We start from the raw sequence: 20,930 nt of genomic DNA, 5'->3' as shown, positions 1-20,930 counted from the left end.
ATGAAAGTACGCTCCACAGTTTGGGAGCTGGCTGGACAGTGGCTCAAGGGCCCCAATACAGAATCTTCTCTGGTCCAAATACCCACTGGAGGCTTCCCACTGGCCACTTGGTGCTCGCCTCAGGTAAATGAAATGGTGGCCCACGATCAGTATGATTGCTTGTGGAAAGCAGCCAATTGGAGGCTGAAGTTACAAAAGTTACACTTCTATGCAAATGAAGACTTTGCCTGCAATCAGAGGCTGAAGTGAAGTTACACAGTTACACTCCCATGCTTTTTGCATCCAATCAGAGGCACTTTCAATTTTCCATCTGCCACACAAAGGTGGGGGTTTGCAAAGGGAGTACCCTCTTAAAGACCAAAATTCTGATGTGGTCAACCAGGCCACGTAAAGGCTGTCCCTCAGCTGTCCCTCCAGCCTGTCCTCCCATGATGCTCCAAACCCCTACTTTTCACATTCCAGCTAAAGGGGCTTGCTTTCACGTCTTCAAATGCATCCTACTCCTTTTTTGACACAGGGGTGTTCTTGCACTTGCTGCTCTCCCTGGCCCCTCTTTTTTTTCTAACATCCTAACTCTGGTCCTTCATATTTTAGTCCATTCTCACTTCTCCAGAGAAGCCCCCCCCGGATCTCCCTAACAGGCGTCCCATGCACCTCTCCTTTGCAGCATGGTCACAATTGTCATTTCACATCTGTTTATGAGATCTACTGTCAGTCTCCCCTGCTAGGTCTCCATGAGGGCAGGAACTGTATTTTCTATTACCTAAAAGGGAGGCTTTCTGTCCGATGGTAGGCACTCACTTAGTAAATATTTGACAGATGAATGCATGGAGAGATTTTAAAATGCTTTTAAGATACATACAGAAAAGCGAATATATCATCTAGGTACTGCTAGATGAATTTCCACGAAGTAATGGATACACTTTTTTTTTTTTTTCCTGAGATGGAATTTTGCTTTTTTACACATGCTGGAGCGCAGTGGTGCATCTCGGCTCACTGCAACCTCTGCCTGCCAGGTTGAAGTGATTCTCCTGCCTCAGACTACTGAGCAGCTGGGATTATAGGCACACATCACCACACCCAGCTATTTTTTTTATTTTTAGTAGAGACGGGGTTTTGCCACGTTGGCCAGGCTGGTCTCGAACTCCTGACCTCAGGTGATCCACCCGCCTCAGCTTCCCAAAGTGCTGGGATTTCAGGCGTGGGCCACCGCGCCCAGGCTGGATAAACTTATAAGAAGTTTTTGTTCCAGATTTTGGATTCCTAAACTTAGCACCAAAAAGGAAATGGTATGTAAAGATAACTATAGGGAGTGAGCACTAGAGGGCAACAGAGGCAAAGGAATGCAGAGTCGCTCCACCAGGCAGTGGTCCTGGACAATGCCGGATGCCCTGCGGTTTCTCAGAGGTACAGAGAATTCTGGGAAGCTCCAAAGCCACCCAGATACCTTTCTTTGAACAGAGGCCAAAGAATTCTCCTTTGAGGTGTTCAGCAAGAGGGGGGATGCCTTGTTATGGCCACTCCTTAACTGGACTTTTCAGGAGCAAGGAGGATGATATGGGAAGTTAATTTTAGGAATATCTAGGGATGTGAAGGAGACGGAAAGTTGTCCAAAAAATTGCACAAGCTATGTCTCTAAAATGAGTTTGGGATTCAAAGCAGCAATAGTGACCTGACAATCTTGTCACCCCTTACGGTGAGCATCCGCTATCCCTAATCTGGTGATGCGGTTGGACGTATGACTCTTGCTGTGTGCTTCTTTCCAATGGCTCTCCCTCTGTTTCTGACTTCCAGCTACTGCCCCTTCACTTCTGCTGCCCTTCCCCAGCTGCCACCCCTAGAGGCCTTACTAAAGGTTTATCGTGAGCTGCTGATTCGTAGTGATGAGGGAGTGATCAAGAAACCACCCACCATCTATCTGGTTGTAAGTGGCCTTTTTAAAGGTCATTGGTCTGTCCTATGTCCTGTCTGCTATAATCAGCAGTGTGGACAAGGTAGCAAGGCCATACACAACACTAACCACAATTTTGTGAAAGGAACAACCTCAGAAGGATGACAGGTTCTGGATTATTCTTCAAAATACTTGAAAATAAATTAAAAGCACCACCAGCTCATTAGCAACCCAGTTAAGGAGCCTCAGGCTAAACTGCTTTTAATCATCATTCTTTTTGGCCACGGAGTATACATCAGCCTCCACTCATTCTGGATTAAAGGACTTTGAGGCCGACATTCCTGTTTGATTCTAGATAAGTTCACTTGCAAACTGTTTGTCCTTGGGCAAGTCACTAACCTCTGAACCTCTGTTTTCATATCTGCGCAATGGGGCAATTAGTACTTAACCCTTTGGGAATAGGGTGAAAGCTTTTTGCAAGTTGTAGAGGGTTGTTGTGTCAGTGGCTCTCGATCTTACTTACATATTGGCACCACTGTGGTGTTTTAAAAATATAGATGCCAGCTGGGTGCAGTGGCTCATGCGTGTAATCCTAGCACTTTGGGAGGCCAAGGCGGGTGGATCACTTGAGGTCAGGAGTTCAAGACCAGCCTGATCAACATGGTGAAACCCCATCTCTACTGAAAATACAAAAATTAGCCAGACATGGTGGTGTGCGCCTGTAGTCCCAGCTACTCAGGAGGCTGAGGCAGGAGAATCACTTGAACCCGGGTGGTGGAGGTTGCATTGAGCCGAGATTGCCCCACTGCACTGCAGCCTGGGTGACAGAGCCAGACTCTGTCTCAAAAAAAAACAAAACAAAACAAAGCAGAAAAACATATAGATGCCCTAGTCCCTATTTCTGGAAAATCTGATTTGAAGGTTGGTGGCATTCAAACTGTTCTATAAGTGATTTCATTGTACATGCTGAGTTAAGGAGCTCTGTACATTATGGTATTTTTATCTTATTTATTTATTTATTTGAGACAGAGTGTTGCTCTTGTTGTCCAGGCTGGAGTGCAGTGGTGCAGTCTTGGTTCATTGCAACCTCCGCCTTCTGGGTTCAAGCAATTCTCCTGCCTCAGCCTCCCGAGTAGCTGGGATTACAGGTGCCTACCACTATGCCCGGCTAATTATTTATTTATTTATTTTAGTAGAGACAGAGTTTTACCATGTTGGCCAGGCTGGTCTCCAACTCCTGATCCCAGGTCATCCGCCCACTCGGCCTCCCAAAGTGCTGGGATTACAGGCGTGAGCCACCGTGCCCGGCCAAAGTGGTATTTTTATTATCTAGGATGGACAAAGAGAAACAATTTGCAGAGCTGAGGCCATGACTCCTGCCCACCCATCTATTCTCTGGTCATTATTCTTGGCAGAAACTAGCCTGTATTAAAGTACTCAGTTGTGTCAGGGGCCCATACTCAGGAAAAAGATTTACTTCCTGAGGCCAATGACCCTGGGCAGGACCTAAGTCATGAGCAGGACATGAGTCATATAAATGATAGAAGGGGTGTACACACCTGAGATCGGACATTTATTGTATCAGTGGTAGGTTGAGGTCCAAGTTCAGGGCATACCTGTGCAGGAAACAATAACTCTAAGAAAAGTCAAACTAGGATGAAGGTGAGTTCTGGCCCTTCCTCTGTTGGAAGGGAGGACTTCCAACATCCCCAAAGCAACATCAACTTATCCTTGTAATGAAGTGGCTGAGAGAAACCCAATTTCTGCCCATGAAAATACAGATTAAACAAAAATCAATTCCAATTTAAATGCATTCCACCCTTTTCATATTATAGTTGTGGAGCTAATTATTCCTTATTGTCATATGCTGTAGGGCAGAAAGGCATCATTAAAGTACTAAAAATTATTTCCATGAAATGGATTTGTGCCAGGGAGACCACTGATAAGTTTTTCTTAAGTGGGTTGTTTTGGAGGTGGATTAAAAAAAATGGTATCTTTGAGGCTGGGCAGGATGGCTGAGGCCTGTAATCCTGGCACTTTGGGAGGCTGAAACAGATGGATCACTTGAGGCCAGAGGTTTGAGACCAGCCTGGCCAACATGGTGAAATCCCATCTCTACTAAAAATACAAAAATTAGTTGGGTGTGGTGGTACGTGCCTGTAATCCCAGCTACTTGGAAGGCTGAGGCCCGAGAATCTTTTGAACCCAGGAGATGGAGGTTGCAGTGAGCTGAGATTGTGCCACTGTACTCCAGCCTGGGAGACAGAGCAAGACTCTGTCTCAAAGTTTTTTTGAGAAAAAAAAAAAAACTCTCAAATTTGCAAGAGGAGACACTTTGACAGAGCCTGTGTAAGTTCTGAAGCAGTGATTGCAGGGGTCAGTGGATTTGGAGGTTTCATTGATTCATTCATTCATTCTTGTTTCATAAACTCCTTATTTGTCATTTGACAAATGTTGTGTGCCTACCATATACAAGGCTTTGTGGGGTGGGGGAGACTCTGGGGGAGCCAGTGGTCGGCAAAAAGAGACATGTCTCATTCTTCATGGGGCGTATAGCCTAGTTGGGACATTAATGAAATAATGGAATAAGTAAATGTAAAACTCCAACTGTGACAAATGTTTCAGAATAAATAACAGAGAGTTTGACTTTGACACATCAAGACACATCTGAGGAAAGCTTTGTGTGATCTGAGATCTCAAGATGTCAAGAATAAGTAGATATTAGCCAGACTGAGGGGTCAGCACATGCAAAGGCCCTGTGGTAGAAGGACCTTTAACTACTTGGAGGAGAGAGTCAGTATTCCTGGAGCTCAGAGACGGCCATGGGTGTGAGATGAGGCTGGAAAGCTAGCCAGAGCTCACACCATGCTGGGATTTTTAGGCCACAGTTCTGTTGTTGATCTTTATCTTTAGAGCAAAAAAGACCCTCTAAGGGCTTTAATTAGCATGTGTGCGGTGCAGTGGCAGGAGGTGTGAGCACTGTGGCCACAGTTGTCTCTGGGCAGGAGATGGGAACCTGAAGGGAGGCTGAAGTGAACAGAGGCTGATTCCTGCCTCAGAGCAGGCTGAGTGCTTCTCTCAAGCCTGGGCATCTGTGCAGCTCTTCCAGGGGCTGAGGCCGCAGACATAGAACAATGTCTCCTCCTTCCTCCTTTATTTCTTTGCAAAATCTTAAAGGCTGCACAGCAAGTCTCCATTTTTTGAAGAAGAATGAGAAGAGAATGTGCTTTTAATAATTTCATTTGTTTTCATAGTTTACACTTTTTTTTTCAAAGAGTTTGAATAACAGTCCAGAACTTATGAGAAAGGACAGAAAAGGACAGCGTTGGTTTCTTTATTTTTTCCCCCTACTATGTGTGTGTTCACTTATTAAAAGTAATCAACTAACAGGTATTACATGAAAAATTAGGAAATGATGTATTGGCTGTATTTTTTTTTTTTTTTTTTTTGAGGTGGAGTCTTGCTCTGTCACCCAGGTGGAAGTGCAGTGGCGGGATCTTGGCTCACTGCAACCTCTGCCTCCTGGGTTCAAGTGATTTTCCTGCCTCAGCCTCCTGAGTAGCTGGGACTACAGGCACATGCCACCAGGCCCGGCTAAGTTTTTGTATTTTTAGTACAGACGGGGTTTCACTGTGTTAGCCAGGATGGTCTTGATCTCCTGACCTTGTGATCTGCCCACCTCGGCCTCCCAAAGTGTTGGGATTACAGGCATGAGCCACTGTGCCCGGACTTGTCTATATTTTAATATACTTTAGTGTCTTTTGTTTAGATTATTTAAAAAACTTGACTGAGATGTAATTCACATACTATAATGTTCATTCTTTTAAAATGTTCAGTGGTTTTTAGTGCATTTAGAGTTGTGCATGCATCAGTTGGTTTTTAAAATGGAGTCATGTGGCTGGGCACAGAGGCTCAGACCTGTAATCCTAGCACTTTGGGAAGCTGAGGCAGGAGGACCTCTTGAGGCCGAGAGTTCAAGACTAGCCTTGGCAACATAGTGAGACCCTGTTTCTACAAAAAATTAAAAAAATTAGCTGGGCATGGTGGTGTGTGCCTGTAGTAGCAGCTATTCATGGGGCTATGGCAGGAGGATCTCTTGGGCCTGGGAGTTCAAGACTGCAGTGAGTCAAGATTACACCACTGCACTCCAGCCTGGGTGACAGAGTGAGACCCCGTCTCAAAAAAAAAAATAGTGCCAGTTTTCCATTCACTTTTTTTGTTTTGCTTTTAAAATATGTTTTCTATTTTAGAAACTTTCAAATTTATATAAAAGTTGAGACTAGTAAATGAACCTTCTAGTATTCAATACCCAGCTTTAGCAATTATATAAACAATCCAATCATGTTATATCCATGCCTCCCCTCCCCACTGGATTCTGTGTTTTTTATTTTTATGTATTTATTTTCAGTCATGCATCACTTAACCTACTGAATTCTTTTTTTTTTTTTAAGATGGAGTTTCGCTCTTGTTGCCCAGGCTGGAGTGCAGTGGCATGATCTTGGCTCACTGCAACCTCTGCCTCATGGGTTCAAGCGATTCTCCTGTCTCAGCCTCCTGAGTAGCTGGGATTACAGGCACGCAGCACCATGCCTGGCTAATTTTTTGGTATGTTTAGTGGAGACGGGGTTTCACCATGTTGGCCAGGCTGGTCTCGAACCCCTGACCTCAAGTGATCTGCTTGCCTCGGCCTCCCAAAGTGCTGGGATTACAAGTGTGAGCCGCCACTGCGCCTGGCCCTTACTGGATTCTTTACACATACACACACGCATGCGTGCACACACACACACGCTTTTTTTTTTTTTTTTTTTGTGGTGACAGAGTCTCACCATGCTGTCCGAGGTGGTTTCAAAACTCCTGACCTCAACAATCCTCTCACCTTGGCTCACGAAGTGTTAGGATTACAGGTGTGAGCCACCAAGCCCAGCCTTCACTGGATCCTTCTGAAGCCAGTCTTAGATATCATGTTACTTCAATCACGAAAGCTTCAATATGACTCTTCTGTTTAAGAAAACAAGCAGAGTATTACTATCAACCAAAAATATTAGCAATAATTACTTAACATCTTCAAATGTCTGATTAAATTTCTCTGATTGAGTCATCTCTCCTTTTTCTTTTAAAAAAGTAAATTCACCTCTTTGAATCAGAATTCAAGCAAAGTACATATATTGCATTTGATCGATAGGTCTTTTAAGTCTCTTTAACTTACAAGTTCCTCCCTTTCCCTTGCAATTTATTTTATGAAAAAATTGCATTATTTGCCTTGTAGAATTTCCCAAAAGTGTTTATTTTTAATAGTAGCACAGAGTAGGAGGTGGAGTGGAGTTTGTAGCGTGGACTTTGAAGAGTCATGTATATTTGGGTCTGAATCCTGGTTCTGTCCCTTACTTTCTGTGTATCCCTGGGAAAACAAATCGTCTCCCTCAAGTCAAAGTGTCCTCCACTATAAAATGGGCATAGAAGTGGGATTATGTTGAAGACTAACTTAAATAATGTGTGGAAAGTGCATGGCACACAATAGGTGCTCAATTTTTTGAGCACCTATTGTTTTACTTTTACATTGATTTTTAATTTTTGTCATGATTTTTCTTTTTTTTTTGAGACAAGGTCTTGCTCTGTTGCCCACGTTGGAGTGCAGTGATGTGATTTCAGCTCACTGCAGCTTTGACCTGCAAGGCTTAAGTGATCCTCCTGCCTCAGCCTTCTGAGTAGCTAGGACTACAGGCATGCACCACCATGCCTAGCTAATTTTTGATGTTTTTTAGTAGAGACAGGGTTTCTCCATGTTGCCAAGTCTGGTCTTGAGCTCCCGGCCTCAAGTGATCTTCCTGCATTGGCCTCCCAAAATGCTGGGATTACGGGTGTGCATCACCATGCCCAGCCCCTCATTTTAATTTTCAAGCTGAGAGGGAAATCATCAATCCTCAGCACTGGCTGGTCTTGAAAATTATTTTTTGTAAGTTTAGAGGAGCGAAAATGAGCTGGTCTAGTGATCTGCAAAGTACTATATCTGGGACTGTGACTAAAAACTGGGTCCTCTGACCTCGTACACTCTTGGTGGAAATGTAAATTATTACAACCACTATGGAAAACAGTTTGGAGTTTCCTCAAAAAAACTAAATAGCGCCAACATACAATCCAGCAATCCCACTGCTGGGCATATTCCCAAAAGAAAGAAAATCAATATATTGAAGAGGTATCTGTACTCCCATGTTCGTTCCAGCACTGTTCACAAGAGCTAAGAGTTGGAAGCAACCTAAATGCCCATGAAGAGATGAATGGATAAAGAAAATGTGGTACATATACACAATGGAGTACTGTGCAGCCATGAAAGGAATGAGATCCTGTCATTTGTAACAACATGGATGAAATTGGAGGTCATTATGTTAAGTGAAATAAGCCAAGCACAGAAAGACAAACTTTGCATGTTCTCACTTATTTGTGGAAGCTAAAAATTAAAACAATTAGACTCATGGAGATAGAGAGTAGAAAGATGGTTACCAGAGGCTGAGAAGGTTTCCAGAGGGGTGGTAGTGGGGAAGTGGCGATGGTTAATGGATGTAAAAAATAGTTAGAGTAAGATCTAGCATTTGATAGCACAACAGGGTGACTATTATAGTCAATAATAAATTATAAATTATTATAGTCCATCATAATTTAATTGTGCATTTAAAAATAACTAAAAGAGTATAATTGGATTGTTTGTAACACAAGGGATAAATGCTTGAGGGGACACCCAATTTACCACGATGTGATTATTATGCATTAAATGCCTGTATCACAATATCTTACGTACCTTGTAAATATATACACCTATTATGTACCCACAAAAATTAGAAATAACAAAATTAAAAAAATCCTCAGGATGCTCTGCAGGGCTGAGGGGGTTTTCTTCATCATTAGCCACCCCCACAGCACTTTTTCTAACCTTTTGCCATGTTTCTGGCTCTGCTCTCAAGCCCCTTGTCATTTTGTAGTCCACAATATCTTGATACATGGGGAGCAAGGTGATGAACAAGTCCACTGAAATGTTGCCCATCCAAGTCTTGCCTCTTCAAAGTACATTAAAAAATAATTTATAAGAAGGGAATATTTAATCCAGGCAAAAACACCTGGGACTACTAGGAAATATTCATGACTGTGAGACTTAGAGGGAGGGAAATATTTTTGAGTGTAGGGGGCACTCAAATCATATCACAAAGGTGAGCTTTACTTCAGAGCTGCAAATTGCCTTTCCATAAATTCATCCATCCATCCATTCATTCGTTCATTCATTCATCCATCCATCTCCATCCATCCATCCATCCATCCATCCATCCATCCATCCATCCATGATTTCATTTATCAGCCAACATTTTTCTCCTATGTGGTTAAACAGACAAAGCCTCTGGTATCTGTTTTAAATTAGGTCTAATGCCCGCATGGTCTCTTAACTCCACTCAACACCTGTTTGCAGCCTGACTGTGAATCCAGATGCCTCTAGGTGGCCGAGAAATGAGATGACCCAGATCCCTCAGCAGCCCTGGACTCTGCAATTTTCCATCACATGTTCCGAATATAGCTTCCTTTCATGGCTGCTTAATTATTATGGCTTAGAAGACCATAATATTAAATTAAAGTGAAATGTAACTGCTCTGCCAGTTTTCACACTGTCAGAATTCAGCTGATAACAACAGGATTCTTTGAGCATCTCCAAGTAAGAATTTGTTGTTGGTGACAGGGGGAAGAAAGAAACAAAACTCTCCTTTCCACATTTGCCCTGCAGCCAGGCTGACACAACAAAAATGGAAAACAATTGGCACAGGCATAAAATTCTATGACAAAAGGAAACTTGTGAAATAGAGAAATAGATTTCTTGGGGGAAAAACATAACTTTCTTTGGTGAAACACTGTATTTAGGAAAATAATTCTGTAGTTAGAGGATATTAAGTTCATTAAAAGTAGCAGGCTTTTTTGGTCTAGGGGAGATGGAGGTTCTTAATACCCTACACCTCCCTCCAAACATTTCCCTTCAAATCCATATTAAAGTTAATCATCAATTGGAAGCCAGAAATGATATTGGAAAATCATTCTTTTACAAACGGAAACTATTATAATTTAAAAGGGTGCAAATGAAACCATACATTTTTCAGAAGGAGATCAATGAAAACCACTTTATTAGAAAATATAAATCACTTTTTAATTTCAGATGCAACAAGAAAAGAACTCATTTTTTCTGTTTCATTGAAATTGATTGGTACACCTGCAGAGAAAAGCAGCTTTATCATCTCGTTATCAGCCAATTAATATGCAGGTCTAAATGTGAATACTATTCCAGTTAACTAGAAATGGATGATTTTATTGAAGTCTTAATAGACTAGGAAAAGCTGCCTTCCACCCTGCTAAATGAGGTCAGTTGAGAAAAAAAAATCAGAAGTGCATAACTTGGGATGGGTGGAATCTAAAACAATTTCTCTAACTCTTCAGACCACAGAGAAAGGAAAGCGAAGTGATGTGTGTGCAAGCAGAGGGCCTGTTAGGTGGAAGAAAAATTAGAATATTGAGTTTTCTTTTAATTGAAAAGAAAGCTGTTTGGGTTTGATTCTGAAGTCTGACACTCTCACTATTCAAAACTTGACAGTTCTTAGTCGTTAGTCTCATCTCCATTTTAATCAAAGGTCAAGCAGAACTGCAAAGTAGATGAAGTCTATGTACCACGCTCCCAGTTTTTCCTTTCTGTGCTCGTTTTCTTCCCTGCGATGTTCTCCCTGGCCTGTGGCATCCTCAAGTTTTTTCTTTACATTAAAAAATTTAAAAAATTAAGGGATACAAGTACAGTTTTCTTACATGCATATGTCATGTAGTGGTGAAATCTGGGCGTTAAGTGTACCTACCTACCACCTGAATAGTAAACGTTGTAACCACAGGTAATTTTTCAACCCTCACCCCACTCCCACCCTCCAACATTTTGTAGTATCCAATGTCTATCATTCCAGCCTTTATGTCCATTTGTACCCACTGTTTCCCTCCTAATTATATATATTCTACTTTATTTATTTATTTAGGAGACAGGGTCTCACTCTGTCACCTAAGCTGGAGTGCTGTGGCACAATCATAGTCCACTGCAGCCTCCAACTCCTGGGCTCAAGCGATCCTCCTGCTTCATTCTTCTGAGTAGCTGGGACTGCAGGAATGCACCACCATGCCCTAAAAAAAAAAATACTTAGTCATCCATTAATGAAAATATCCCTGGGATGGCTCAAGAGTCTAATTACAAGCTTACAGCAATACAGTGGAGCAAAAACCAGAGAATAACTGCAGGGAAATGATCACTGAGGAGATGGGCATAGCTGAGATATCTGGAGCTGGGTGGAAGCAAAGATGCACGGTGGTGGCTATCAGTATCAGCCACACAAGATTGTGCATCAAAAATTGGTGCCACCTCCACTGTGAGCACACTTATGAGCCAGTGCCAATAGAGATCCTTTTGACCATGACTTCTTCTGTGGGAGAAAAAAAGATCATGAGGACTCTGAAGCATTCAGCACTGAAGACCCCAAAAGCTCTTGTTGCTGTTGTGGACACCCATAGCTCTGGCTGCTGAGGAGTCCTGCAATCTTCACCAACACTGACCTTAGCTGACAGAGCTGCACAGACTATGTTGCTGTGCCTTTACCAGACGCAGTACTACTGCACCCCACTCAGCTAGAGCCCTTATACCTACCCATAAGTGAAGGTCTTCTACTGAAACCAGTCAACAAAGTCTGGAGGAGGTGATAGCCCCATTAAATGTGCAGACATCAATGCAAAGCAACAAGAAACACACAAAAAATGAAGGCAACATGTCACCACCAAATGAACACAATACTTTTTCAGTAACTAACCCCCCAAAAAGAGAGATACACAAATTGCTTGACAGGGAATTAAAAATAATTGTTTTAAGGAAGCTCAGTATGCTACAAGAGAACACAGACAGGTCAACAAAATCAGAAAAACAGTAAATTAACAAAATGACAGTTTAAGAAAGAGGTAGAAATCATAAAAAAGAAACAACATCAACAGCAAACTTGATCAAGCAGAGGAAAGAATCTGTGCACTCAAAGGCAGATCGTTTGAAAATATCCAGTCAGGGGAGGAAAAAGAAAAAAGAATGAAAATGAATCAAAAAGTCTATGAGATTTATGGGACACCATCAAGGGAGCTAACATTCACATTATAAAATCAAGAAGAAGAAGAGATTGAGAAAGAGGCAGAAAGTTTATTTAAATAAATAATAGGACCAGGCATGGTGGCTCATGCCTGTAATCCCAGGACTTTGGGAGGCCAAGTTGGGAGGGTTGCTTGAGCCCAGAAGTTTGAGACCAGCCTGGGCAACATAGCAAGATCTCATCCTAAAAAAATAAAAATAATAAATTGGTCAGTCATGTTGGTGCTAGTCTGTAGTCCCAGCTACTCAGGAGGCTGAGGTTGGGAGGACCAATTGAGCCTGGGAGGTTCAGGCTGCAGTGAGCCATGATCACACTGCTGCACTCCAGCCTGGGCAACAGAGCAAGACCCTGACCCTGTCTCAAAACAACAACAATAACAATGAATAAATAATGTCTGAAAACTCCCCATATCTGGGGAGAGATATAGACATTCAGATACATGAAGCTGAAAGATTTCCAAAACAGGTTCAGTCCAAAGAAGACTTCACCAAGATTCATTACAGTCAAACTGTTAAAAATTAAGGAGACCCATTTTAAGGTGACATTATGGCAGATGTAGCCAGTCAGGTGCTTCTGGGCGCTGATCTCACCATCCAGTCTCAGTCGCTTATATATGTGAAAGCGCTCATCCAAGTGGGAGATGAGCCTGGTTTTCCAACAATAAGACAACATGTTTTTGGGTGGTATGTCAGCCTCCTGGTGTCTTTAGTTGTGCTTAGCACATTATGAGCATCAGTGGGAGGCCTTAGCACATGGTAAGCATGAACTCCAAGGCTGTGTTCAGGAGTCCTTGAAAATATGATTCACAGTAAAATTTTACAGCATTACCAGGAATGTGACAAGATTGAGGAGTTAGGACCTGGTAATGTACAGGAAGAGCTCTCATCTTCCTTTGACCAAGTTATCAAGAAGGCAATTTGAGAGATAATCACTCATTTTGCTGCTGTCCTCATCACAAATCCCTTCCATATTATCACCGAGGTACAATTCATTGGCAGGGAACCCAAGTACTGCAGACTTTGTGACTCCGTAGCAACCATCTATCAGGGAGAGGGCATCCTAGGATTTCTCATGGGTCTTGTGCCTCAGCTCCAAGGTGACATCATTTCCTTGTGGCTCTGTAACTCACTGGCTTACCTCATCAATATCTATGTACTTAACAGTGGGGTTTCCACCATGAGTGAAATAAAGAATGATTCCCAAGTTGTTACAGAAACTTTTGCCAGTATGTTGAGCTAATCTCTTGTGTTTGTCTCTAATTTTATGTCTGTCGACAGCCAAAGGCTTGCTGGTGGATCCTTTCCTTATTGCCCAATGTACACTTCTTGTGTAGATTGTTGGTGCATGCTACAATACAGGAAAATATGAGCTGAGGAAATAGCTTGCTTTTCTGGAAGGTCCCCTTTGGGAAGACTTATTATTGTGACCTGAGAATGTAATCTGAATATGTGGGACGGGGACAGTGATATTTCTATAGTCCCAGATGCACAGAATTATGGGAGAGAGTGTTGATTTCTGTACAACGTGGAATGCGTTTATAATAATCACTTAATATCAGGGAAGAATCAAAGACAGAGAAGTTTGAAAGCAGTAAGAGGAAAGAGGTGCATATAAGGAGACTCCTTATATGACAGCCATAGAAAGCTGTCAGTGGGTTTCTCAGCAGAAACTTTGTAGGCCAGGAGGTAATGGAATGATATATTTAAAGTGCTGAAAGGAAAAACTGCCAACCAAAATACTTTAGCTGGCAAAGCTGTCTTTCAGAAATGAAGGAGAGCTAAAGAGTTTCCCAGACAAATAAAAGCTGAGGGAATTCATCACTACTATACCTGCCTACAAGAAATGCTGAAGGGAGTTCTTCAAGCTGAAATGAATGGATGCTAATTAGTAACATGAAAACATAAAAGTATGAAACTCACCATTAAAAATAAGTGTACAGTCAAATTCAGAATACTTAATACATTCAAATTCAGAATACTTAACTCCAGTATAAAGGTTAAAAAGACAAAGCTGTTAAAAATAACTACAGCTACAAGAATTTGTTAATGGATACATGATATAATAAGATGTAAATTGTGACATTATAAACATGAAATGTGTGTGGGGGTAAAGGTGTAGAGTTTTTGTATGCAATCAAAGTTAAGTTGTTATCAGCTTACAATAGACTGTTATAACTATAGTTGTTTAATGTAAGCTTCACAGTAACCACAAAGCAAAAACCTATAGTAGATACTCGAAAGATAAAGAGAAAGGAATCAAAACATCTCACTACGGAAAATCATCAAATCACAAAGGAAGATAGCAAGAGAGGAAGAAAGGAGCAAAGAATCAACAAGACAGCCAGAAAACAATGAACAAATGGTAATAGTAAGTCCTCACCTCTCAATAATTACCTTGAATGTAAATGAATTAAATTCTCCAATAAAAAGACATAGAGTGTCTGAGGGGATTAAAGCAACAAGACTGAATATGCTGCCTACAAGAGACTCATTTCAGCTTCAAGGACACATATAGACTGAAAGTGAAGGAATGGAAAAAGATACTCCATGCAATTGGAAACCAAAAGGGAGTAGGGATAGCTATACTCATGTCAGACAAAATGACTAAGCCAAAAACTGTAAAAGGAGGCAACAAAAGTCTTTATATAATGACTTATATATAACTGTAAAGCAGTCAATGCATTAAGAGGATGTAACAATTGTAAATATACATGCACCCGACACTGGAGCTCCTACATATAGAAAGCAAATATTAATTAATCTGAAGGGAGAAGTAGCAACACAATAATAGTAGGGGAGTTCAATACCCCACTTTTATGTATATATAATTTTTCCACAAGTTATTGAGGTACAGGTGGTGTTGGGTTACATGAGTACATTCTTTAGTGGTGATTTGTGAGATTTTGGTGCACATATCACCCAAGCAGTATACACTGCACCATATTTGTAGCCTTTTATCCCTTGTCCCCCTCTCACTCTTCCCCCAAGTCCCCAAAGTCCATTTCCATTGTATCATTCTTATGCCTTTGTGTCCTCAGAGCTTAGCTCTCACATATCAATGAGAACATATGATGTTTGGTTTTCCATTCCTAAGTTACTTCACTTTGAATAACAGTCTCCAATCTCATCCAGGTTGCTGTGAATGCGTTAATTCATTCCTTTTTATGGTTGAGTAGTATTCCATCGTATAAATATACCACAGTTTCTTTATTCACTCTTTGATTGACGGGCATTTGGGTTGGTTCCACAATTTTGCAATGGTGAATTGTGCTGCTATAAACATGTGTGTGCAAATATCTTTTCCATATAATGACTTCTTTTCCTCTGGGTAGATACCCAATGGTGGGATTCCTGGATCAAATGGTAGTTATACTTCTAGTCCTTTAAGGAATCTCCACACTGTTTTTCATAGTGGCTCTTCCAGTTTACATTCCCACCAGCAGTGTAGAAATGTTCCCTGATCACAACATCCATGCCAACGTCTACTGTTTTTTGATTTTTTGATTACAGTCATTCTTGCAGGAGTAAGGTGGTATTACATTGTAGTTTTGATTTGCATTTCCCTGATCATTAGTGATGTTGAGCATTTTTTCATGTTTGTTGGCAATTTGAATATCTTCTTTTGAGAATTGTCTATTCATGTCTTTAGCCCACTTTTTGATGGGATTGCTTGTTTTTTTCTCACTGATTTCTTTGAGTTCATTGTAGATTTTGGATATTAGTCTGTCAGATGTATAGATTGTGAGGATTTTCTCCCACTCTGTGGGTTGTCTGTTTACTCTGCTGACTGTTCCTTTTGCTGTGCAAAAGCTCACAGTATAATAATGTATTGTATACTCAAAACTTGCAAAGAGGGTAGATCTTAAATATTCCATACACACACATACACACACACACGATAACTATGTGAGGTGATAAATATGGTAATTAGTTTGATTGTGCTAATCAATATAAAAAGTATACATATATCAAAACTCTACACTAAACACTTTAAATACAGACAAGTTTTATTTGTCAATTATACCTCAATGGAGCTGGAAAAAAAAGGAAAAACATAAAGCAGGGGATTGGCAAACTTTTTTGGTAAAGCTGAAAATATTTTCAGCTTTGTAGGCCACAGGATCTCTGGCATGAGTACTCAACTCTGCTTTTTAACATGAAAACAGCCATAGACATAAGCAATAAATAAATGGTGTGGCTACGTTTTGATAAAACTTTATTTGCAAAGCAGAAAGTGGGATGAATTTAGCCTGTGGGCTGTAGTTTGCTAATTCCTAAAGTAAGGGGGCTATAATGGTGGAATGTCAGGTACCAAGGAAGAGTTGCAAGGACAGATTATTTTTTAGGAGATTAGGGGAGTTCATTGGGTTAGGAGACCTGTCTGGCATCCTTCAACCACTTTTGATTTTCTTGAAATTCATTTGTTCATTTATACATTTATTCATCTATTACTCAAGTCATTGACTGAAGAACGCTCTTTCCTGCTATCAGAATCTCTGTGAACAAGAATGACTCTGTCCACGGCTTGGGGCCCCCCAATGGCAACAGTTGCTGTTCCTGGTGATGCTCACTAACACTTCTGCACTGGCTTCAAAAAGGCACCTTGTGATAGGGGCACTTTCTGTGGAGTGAGGAAGGGTTGGTTTCAAGTGCAAGAAATGGGTTTTGCTGCTGCACTCTGCACTCAAAACATTGCAAATATGTTTAAAATAATGAGACCCATTTTCTATACTCAAACCAGTACTTACAGATCAATATAAATTTTATCTTCCAAAGTAGTTACTTGGAAGTCTTAATACTCCCAAGATATTGTTATTATTCCAAAAAGTTTAAAATTCCAGATCATATGAAGTGCTCTTTCGAAGATTTTTCATTTAGAAGTGCAATATATTATATTACTGAATGTTTAGAAAACAGAGAAATGAAAATAACATCATGTATAATCCTAATATCCCAACAAAATGTAGCAAGTGCCTAGCACAGAACTTGGCATATAATATGTGCTCAGAAAGTATCTGTCAAATGAATGCATAAATGTATATTTCTTTTGAAAATCCAGTGAGTGGCAAATCTTTATCCTTTAAGGGTAGATTTCATTTTTGGAAATAGCCAATAGTTCTTTTAAGTCAATATGTTGATACAGGGAATTATCAATATTTTTCACACTGTTCCTGAGCATAAATGAAGTTAAACTATGAAATATTGGGAATAACTGGGATGGTAATTAGAGGGTTTGAATTCTAGTCTGAGCTGTGATGTTAACATGCTCTGTAATCTTGGGAAAGCCCATTCATCCACCCACCCATCCATCCATCCATCCATCCATCCATCCATCCATCCATCCATCCATCCATCCATCCATCCATTATGACAAACAACAGAGACATGGGCCCTGTCTTTTGGCATTTATAGCCTAGGAAGAGAGCAGATTTTGATCCTTCTGTGGGGACAGGATTGAGCAGGGTTAGGAACATGTACTCTAAGAACTAAAGGACCCTTAATTTCCTTATCTGTAAAACAGGAGACTTGGGCTGGATGGTTTTCAAGATCCTTTCCAGTTCTGGCATGCTATCACTATGGTTTTATTGTTGCTGTTGATCAGAAAGCAATTTTTGAAATGAATCAGTTTCACCTGTGTATACATGTGCTGTAGATTTGGCTTGCAGCTTTTTAGGGGAAGTCAGCATGCTAGGAGCCCCTGTCTTTGATGTCTCTCCTTTGATGCTCAAGGGGCAAACTTCAGGGTAGTTTCTGGAGGGTAGTGATTATATTGGATCTATCCCTGTTGTTGGCTGCCTACAAAAAGTTCTTACATCACTAAGGGGCTGCTGAGCAGTCTAACAACATGGATGTCATGAGGGGTGCTTCAATGTTAGCTACAGTGAGATGGCCTCTTTTCAACAGGCCGGGGCTAAATCCCATGACACCAACCACTGGTCTGAGGGCTTAGATGTGGTCATCACAGCTTTGGCTTTCTTATTCAAATGATGCATGCAGATTTGTAAACTTTAGGCATTATCTCTAGCTGGAAGATGTGCTCTGACGATCTCTTCTACATACCCAATTATTTCAATTTTTGACAAATTTCTTGGAAGAATTATTTTGGCTTTGTGTACTTACAGCCTTTACAGGGAGACTCACCAGTCACTGTAGCTGTGTGAGTTTGGTTACAGTTATTTATCTTTTTTTTTTTTGAAATGGAATTTTGGTCTTGTTGTCCAGGCTGGAGTGCAATGGCATGATCTTGGCTCATTGCAACCTCTGCCTCCCGAGTTCAAGCAATTATCCTGACTCAGCCTCCCGAGTAGCTGGGATTACAGGCATGCACCACCACGCTGGGATAAGTTTGTATTTTTAGTAGAGATGGGGTTTCTCCATGTTGGTCAGGCTGGTCTTGAACTCCCGACCCCAGGTGATCTGCCCGCTTAGGCCTCCCAAAGTGCTGGGATTATAGGCATGAGTCACCATGCCCAGCCAGTTCTTTATCTTTTTAGGACTCAATTTCCCAATGTTTCTAATGAAAGAGATAAATTAGATCATCATGAGGTCTTTTTGCACCATTAAAATCCTACAGTTATCTAGAAATGACACCAACCATCCATACTCCACTTTTCCATTTCAAAAGAATCTTAGAAAATAGACTGGAAGTGTAGAATGTTTTAATCTCAAGACTGGATAGGTATTAAGTATACTTTTTTATTGTTATTGTATTTTATTTAGAGATAGGGTCTCCCTCTGTCGCTCAAGTTGGAGTGCAGTGGTACAATGATAGCTCATTGAAACCTCAAAAGAGGGCTCAAGAAATCCTCCCACCTCAGCCTCCTGAGTAGCAAGAACTATGGGTGCATGCCACTACATCTGGCCAATTAAAATTTGTGTGTGTGTGTGTGTGCGTGTGTGTGTGTGGAATTGTGGTCTCACTGTGTTGCTCAGGCTGTTTTTGAACTCCTGGCTTCAAGTGATCCTCCTGCCTAGGCCTCTCAAAGCCCCCTTCTAGAGGGCAAAACAGCTGGAGCCCACACAGTTCCATGAAACTGCATCACCATTCCATCTCTTTTTCCTTCTCCTTCTCCTTTTTCTTTTTTTCTTTGGGGATTATAGGCCTGAGCTACTGTACCCAGCCTCAATTTTTAAATTAGTTTTTGAAAAGTTGTTTATAAAAGTAATACTAATCAATGCAGAAAATATGGAAAACAAAGAACAGTAATACTAAACACACACATGCTTATACAGTCCCATGTTGCTTAATGATGGGGATACATTCTGAGAAATGTGATTAGGTGAGTTCATCATTGTGTGAACATCACAGAGTGCACTTACACAAACCTAGATGGTAGAGCCCACTATATACCTAGGCTGTATGGTATAGTCTATTGCTCCTAGGCTACACACTGTACAGCATGTTACTGTACTGAATACTGTCGGCAATTGTAACACAATAGTATTTGTGTATCTAAGCATGGAAAAGGTACAGTAGACCAGGTGCGGTGGCTCACACCTGTAATCCTAGCACTTTGGGAGGCCGAGGCGGGTGAATCACCTGAGGTCAGGAGTCTGAGAACAACCTGGCCAGCATGGCGAAATCCCGTCTGTACTAAAAATACAAAAAAGTTAGCCAAGCACGGTGGCGAGCGCCTGTAGTCCCAGCTACTTGGGAGGCTGAGGCACGAGAATTGCTTGAACCCAGGTGGCAGAGTTTGGCAGTGAGCCGAGATCGTGCCACTGCACTTCAGCCTGGGTGACAGAGCAAGACTCCATCTCAATAATTAAAAAAAAAAATAAAAGAAAAGGTACAGTAAAAAAAAAAATCTTAGGGGATCACCATTGCATATGCAGTCTGTTGTTGACTGAAATGTCCTTGTGTGGGGCGTGATTGTGTGTCTGTGTATAATTCAGATCTTTGTGTTATACACCCAGAGACAGCCACTACACATATAGATGAATCTACCTTTATTGATAAACACTATTTTGTCTATAGATAGGAATTAATAACATCATGAGAAATGAAATCATGTCCTACATATTTTGTAGCCTCCTTTCACTTGGCAGTATATTGTAAATATTTTCAACATTTACCCTTCTACAATGATTTTTTTAAAAAAGATTGAAAGGTATTCAGTTGAATGTCTATGGACAGTGACAGCACTTTGAGACACAACTTTCCCCTTCTTGAGGGCAAAACAGCTAGAGCCCACACAGTTCCATGAAACTGCATCTCACCATTCCACCTCTTTTTCCTTCTCCTTCTCCTTTTTCTTTTTTTCTTCTTCTTCCTCACTCTTCTTTTTCTTCCTTTCCCACTTTCTTCTCTTCCCTCCTCTTTCTATTCTTTCTCCTTTTTTTCATCTCTTTCTCTTCTTTTGACATTACAATGGAGCTGGTTGTTTGCAGAGATGTCAGGCCAGTGACTAGATTATGTGAGTGTGTATGCATGTGTCTCTGTGTATTCTTTTTAAAATTTTAATTTTTAGAGATGGGGTTTTGCTCTATTACCCGGGTTGGAGTGTAGAAGAGGCACAATCATAGCTCACTGCAGTCTTGAACTCCTGGGCTCCAGTGATCCCCCGTCTCAATCTCCCAAGCAGCAGGGACTATAGACACAAACCACTGTGCGTTGCCTCCTGTGTGTTTTGATGGCTGCACTGCTGTCCTTGAGTCTGCTGAGTCACTAAAGGCACATCTTGGAGACAACCTCTCAAAGCCAATCAGTCTTCATGGCGTCAGGACTTCATTAGAGATATTCAAGGTGGTAGAAGTGGGTCTAATATAAGACAGGCCTTTTTTTTCTTCTTTGGGTTAGAGAAACACAGAATTGAATTAAATCATCTTTAGCAGTGAGCTCCCCGTTACTGGCTG

At 41.1% G+C, this 20,930-nt stretch overlaps 1 pseudogene; it reads left to right on the top strand.

Moving 5' to 3' along the window:
• LOC101136484 (mitochondrial carrier homolog 2-like) lies at nt 1-13,514 on the top strand (annotated as a pseudogene).
• The last annotated feature ends 7,416 nt before the right edge of the window (nt 13,515-20,930 follow it).

The sequence above is a fragment of the Gorilla gorilla genome, chromosome 18, assembly GCF_029281585.2.
Source record: "Gorilla gorilla gorilla isolate KB3781 chromosome 18, NHGRI_mGorGor1-v2.1_pri, whole genome shotgun sequence".
Classification (NCBI taxonomy): domain Eukaryota; kingdom Metazoa; phylum Chordata; class Mammalia; order Primates; family Hominidae; genus Gorilla; species Gorilla gorilla.
This window is presented reverse-complemented; position numbering and strand designations above follow the sequence as displayed.